The 6,491-nt window shown below is 24.6% G+C and overlaps 1 pseudogene; it reads right to left on the reverse strand.

Moving 5' to 3' along the window:
- Positions 1 to 568: 568 nt before the first annotated feature.
- On the reverse strand, positions 569 to 5,866 carry LOC127128504 (beta-glucosidase 13-like; annotated as a pseudogene).
- Positions 5,867 to 6,491: the final 625 nt, after the last annotated feature.

A 6,491-nucleotide genomic window follows, 5' to 3' on the forward strand; every position in this document is an offset into this window, starting at 1 on the left:
AAATTGTTGTTGCGTGGAAGTGACTCTTTGATATGATATATATTGATGTAGTATATTTATATATGTTGTTATTATTTATTTTCATATATGATTCGAATTAGAATTATCATTTATGCAAAATCTATAAATACTAATGGTTAATAGAGAAGCTTGTCATTATGTTCATGGTTCATTCAAACTTTATCCATGTGACTTAAGATTTTAAGATTTTTATTATTAAAATTTGAAAATAATCATGTGTTATCATATTTAACATTTAACATTATGGTATATTTATTGACAAGTGATCTAAATGAAAGTTTTCTTATTATTTTCAATTTCCTTTTGTTTGAAACAAATGATTTTCATAAATATAAAAAAAAAACAATTTTGGGGGCATGGGTGTCACATGTATCTACACGCATAAAGTCAAATCACAAATATAAACACATTTAAAATTATAATTAAAAATAAATTAAATAAGCAACATATTATATGCAATCATATTTGAAGTAAGATTCCTTTCTTTGTTCTCCATTTATATTGATCTTCTTTTTTTTCAAGTTGATTCCAACAAAATTAGTATATGTTAGTGTCTCAAATCACTTGTCAGGTATTTTGTGTACCATTTAGCTGCATCAGTTGGTATACGCTTGAGAGTATCATTAAAATCAATATGATAAAGACCCCAATTTCCAGAATATCCCGCTTGAAATTCAAATGTATCAAATGCTGCCCATAAAAAGTAACCTTGAACATTTACGCCATCACTATCAATTTAAACATCAAAAACTCTTGAAGATTAGTTTCTTGTAAGAACAAGTTATAGAAGCATTTTGTTTCATTTTAAACTATTTTCCATACTGATAGTTTTATTATAACTTATCTCTTCAAACTTAGTTTTTTTCTTCATATTAATGAAATTAAGAACCAACGATTATAAATATTTATAGTGAACAATAAAATTTTGAGTTATAAAGAATAATTAATAGAAGTAGTTTAAAATTTATGTTTGAAAAATAGAAAAATATTACATAATTGTTGAATTATGCATTATCATGTTAGTTTTTTTCCTCACTTTCTAAGTTATATAAATACAATATCTATATAGTAAGATGATTGAATAACTACTTCAAATTATTTTGTACTATTGATGCATAATTATTGATCTCTATTGTAAAAATATTGTTAATGGTTTTTATAGAGAAAGACAATAAAATAAATAAACAATCCTTACAAAAGCAACATAAGGTCATACATAAATAAAACGTACACAAATATTTAATATCTAAATGCAATATATTCAATTTTAAAAAATAGTTAATTGTATCATGATATTTATTTATCATCCATAAAATTTATGGATAAGGAAAGATGACTTACTCAATTGCTGCCTTCGTAGCATTTAAATGTGCAGCAACATAAGCAATTCGATGCTCATCCTTCAATGGATTTGAAATTTTAGAAGAAGCAATACCTACGTAAATAGGATTTGACAAAAAAGATATTGATAATTTTTTTTGTATTATAAACTATAACTATTAATTATAATATTGTAATGAAAAAATGCACTACTAACCATTTTCTGTGATGTAAATTTTTGGATTTTTATACTTTTCTTTAATGTAGACTAAAAAATTATATAATCCTTCAGGATAGACATTGTTCCAACCGTATTGATCCTATATATTATCAATATTTAACAAGTAAAATATAATAATTATGTTATTCCACTAACAAATGTAATTCTTTTAAATTCTTATCATTATTCTCTTACCTTATAACCAAGGATTTTTCCGTCTATATTAGAAGCTGCAATAAGGAAATAATGACAAAAAAACACTTAAAAATAAATTATTATAATTTATTGTAAGGTTTAGTTTAACAAAAAACTTACCTTCTGAAACTGCTAAGGCGTCATAATTGTCATACTTAATCTTGGTTCTATTTGATTCATGTCTAGCAAAACGAGAAGTATAATAATTGATTCCGACAAAGTCAGTGCTTCCTTTTAACATATATTTCTCCTTTTTAGTGAATTTTGGTAGTCTATTCCCCACATACTCTTTCATTATTGTTGGATAATCACCATAGAACACTGGGTCTAAAATCCTATACATTGGAATAAAATGTAGCTATATAAATTTTTTGATAAGAAAATGTATTAACAACTAAAATATGATATGAAAATTTAACAAAACATAACATAAATATAATAAGAAACAAGGTATGTCGTTGGTAGGGTTAGTAAAATGCACTAACCATCCCCAGTAGAAATCCATCAATCTCTGAGTAGCAGCAACATCCTCTGATTTTGAACTATAAGGAACATATCTTCCGGATGAAAGAGCAAATCCAATTTCCCCCCCTTGTTGTGCCTATATTAAACATTCATTCAAAAATAACATATAATTATTAAAGATAATTATCAACCTCACTATTTTAATCTAATAAATTAATCATAACTATTATTAGTATAATTTCTAATTTCTAATTTTGTCATAGGTTTGTATTCCATTCACTCGCGTTGTTGTAAATCTCAAATGTTAATCTGCATATATTTTGAGCTAACGTTGATGATATATTATATGTAACATGCAATTTCTAAAATATGACTTACTTGGAATTTTGTTTTGTATAACTTTGATGATGTAGCATGGGAAAGAAGGAAGTTATGAAGTAGAGTATATGTTTGTGTACATATTTTAGTATTTTTGCATGCCTCATCAGTAGATACATTATCAATATTGAGCATGAATTGAAATATAGCAGTGACTTCTGCCTCATTGATTGTAGTCCAATGTTTTACTCGATCTCCATATGTTTTGAATAAGAGCTCACTATAATCCTTATAATATTTTCTGAAATTTGATTTTTACATAAATAATATAAACATGGATGTTGAAGTTCCATAATCTTTGTGCAAACTAACTTTAAAGTTAAACCAATTTTTTAAAAATAAAATAATTTGATGAGATGATGTTAAGAAAAAATTACACAATAGATCGATTTAAGAAGCCACTGTGCTTTTGTTTAAGGGCTAATGGATAGTCAAAGTGCATGATACCCACAAAAGGTTCAATACCTACAAATTTAAATGAAAAATGGATATTATGTGAAGCAAAAAAACAGATTATTATAGACAAAGTTCTTATTGAAATAAAGATTGCAATGAATATTATATTTTTCAATTCATACCATTTTCGAGTAATTCATCAATCAAGTTGTTGTAGAAGTTGATACCTTCTTGATTTATACCTCCTTTTAAGGTTCCATCTATATAAATGACCATTGAAATTAAAGAGAAATATAAGTGTTTAGTATTAGTAAGGAAGAAATATATTATAATATTATTGATTGTTCATGTGGATGTGATTATTAATCGATTGATAAGTTTATCCGTGAACAAAAAGATGTTACTAGGTGTTCACTTTTGTTGTTCATATATTTTACCTACAAAGTTTATTTTTCTTGGTCGATAAAGTATTATGATTACGATTAAGTAAAGTCGCACTCTTTTTTAAAGATGTTATGAACTACAATATAAATCAGAGTCTAACTAAGACACGTTATTTAATATCTAAATTCAAATGTTGTGTAATATTTTCGTCACTTTACAAATTAATAAAAGTTATGATGCAAATCAAATATAAAGAAAAAATCAAAATAATCAAATATTCAAAAATATTAAATAGGTGATAAACATAAAAAATACAAATTAATAAGATGCTAATTACACAAAATACATATCAAATATTTGAAATTGTCTAACACCGAATATGTTAATAAAATATAACTAAGTATTAATAAAAATTATGGTGCAAATCAAATATTTGAAATTGTCTTACTTACACCTCCTTATATATTCGTCACTTTACAAATTAATAAAAATTATGATGCAAATCAAATACAAAGAAAAAACCAAAATAATCAAATATTTAAAAATATTAAATAGATAGTAAACATAAAAGATATAAATTAATAAGATGCTAATTACACAAATACATATTAAATATTTAAAATTGTCTAACTCACACCTACTTATATTTTAGAGTGAGTATGTTAGTAAGCTATAACTAAGAATGTACCTTTTTAACATTCTCTTTAAAAAATATTTGAGCATGTATTGATCAATTATAATAGAATATTTTAACTTAAATTTTTTACCTGGCATCACTCTACTCCAAGAGATAGACATTCTGTAAGAATTTATTCCAAGTTTCTTTAAATGTTGAACATCCTCCTATAACACCACAAAATAAATTTAAAACAATAATTAAATTCAAGGTGTATATTTTTCTCATTATTTGTGACTTTCAATTTATTATATCTACCAAGTAATATATAATTTAGAAAACCAGAAGGTTTGTGTTGTTTCTAACCAGAAGGAAGATGATTGAACCCTCACTCTCATCAAAATACAAACTATGATGTTTAATATCTGTCTATAAACAAAAATAAGTATATTCATATTTAATGAACTCACCTTATATCACTTGTAATGTTCTATTTTTGATGGAAATTTGTCAACATCTAAAAATACACCTGTTTGTTAAAAAAAATTGGGATTAACCACTAAACTCGCATATTATATTCTAAAAGAAGTAGAAATAAATGAATGACAATAATACATAAAACGAATTTCAAATTAAAAAGAAATAGTTGTAAAATGATCATGCCGTCATTACTAATATAAATTTTTGAAAAAAATTGTTTGTCACTACACATATAATTTTTTTTTGATGATTAAAATTTTGGAGTATTTTAGTATCTTAGAATTTTGTTGGATTTCAATATCATAAATACAGTTAATTTAAAATTTAAATTTATTTTGAAGTAATTAAATATTAAAATTGAAATAATATTAAATGATGAAAATTGGGTACCTATCAAAGTAATCATTTATGTTTTCCTATTATAATTATATATTATCCTAACCTTTATTTTGTTCAACTATATCATCCCATATACCAAGTCCTCTTCCTCCTTCATGACATCCTCCTTCAATCTAATGTTATCAAAAAGTTGTCAATAATAAATTAAATTTGATAATTTTAAACTATTATATATTTTAGTATTTTAACAAGTGTTATTATTATATATTGAAATACATATTATTTTTAAGCATGCACCTGTAGGGCCGAAGATCCGGTACCAAATAAAAATCCATTTGGAAATGATTTTCGATTTGGAAATCTTGAAGAATTTAGAAATTTTAACATAGAGTCGTATGGATTAGTTGTAGTTGCTTCTCCAATCTATATGAGTTCAACAATATTAACATGTTTATTAATTACTATATATACTCAAATAAAATAATTATGACTCAATTAATATTATTTTGTCTCAAGATAATTAATTAACTTAATCAAAATTACCTGTAAAGTAGATATGTTATATTGAGCCGACTTCAGCTTAGGAAGAAGATCTGTAATATAATATTATAGGGACAATCATGGCAATGAAAAATGTTAGCTAATGCATGTTGAAAAATGAATATTTTTGAGTAACTGTGATTATAAAGAGTTATGTTGCATTTAAAACAATTGTATTCTCCTCATTTTTATTTATACAAATTTTGACATTTTTCGTGATTGTTTGAAAAAGTTAATTTGTTGTATAATTATAATGTTGGACAAATAAATACTTAAAATGACCGGACTTCTATAAATGAGACAAAAGATTTAATTGTATTTTTTTCATGGTTTTATCAATGTTTAATTATATTTTTCGTGTAATTTTAAACTATAAATTATGAAAGTTATTAACTAAAAGAACAAAAAGAATACATACACCCTTGTGCTTGAGAGGGAATATTGGAAAGCAAAACAAAAGATAATATTGCAAGAATAGTTTTAGAAATTGCAAAAGATGATAGAATCTCCATTTTCTACAAAGACGAGAATGTGTGAATTTGATATACAATTTACAATTTTGCTTTATTTATAATGGAGAAAAAACAAATATGGATTTCTTCCCCTAAAACATGTATAAGATGACTTCCTATTTTTATAAAATCCAGACTAACTTTTTAAAATATTCCACCAGAAATTTGTTATTGTGTTGTTTTAAACTTCTTTGACTTATTTTGACAATAACTTTCTTTGATCTTTATGAAGATTAATCTTGCTATATATAGACTTTCCATCAAAATAGTAGTTTTAGTTAGATTTTTTTATATAAAATAGAGTTGGTTTGTTACTAATATACACGGTTATTTTAAAAATACAATTGCATTTATAACTTTTTCTTAAGCAAATATATAAAAACTAATTGATTAATTAATAAATATTTTTGTTGTAAGTCAGGATTTTCATAGCATCGTGCGTAGCATTTTCACCGAGGTGAAATATTACGCCATTAAAAATTAAAAATATACTTACATAGCATAAGTCAGGATTCGCGACCAATCATGAGAGTCCAGGTCAATTCTCAGTCAAGTCAGTAGTATTTCTCTGAGTGAATTCCTACCCTACACATTTTTTTGTTGGATGTTCCCCAACAAATATTTC

The sequence above is a fragment of the Lathyrus oleraceus genome, chromosome 3 (assembly GCF_024323335.1).
Source record: "Lathyrus oleraceus cultivar Zhongwan6 chromosome 3, CAAS_Psat_ZW6_1.0, whole genome shotgun sequence".
NCBI lineage: Eukaryota > Viridiplantae > Streptophyta > Magnoliopsida > Fabales > Fabaceae > Lathyrus > Lathyrus oleraceus.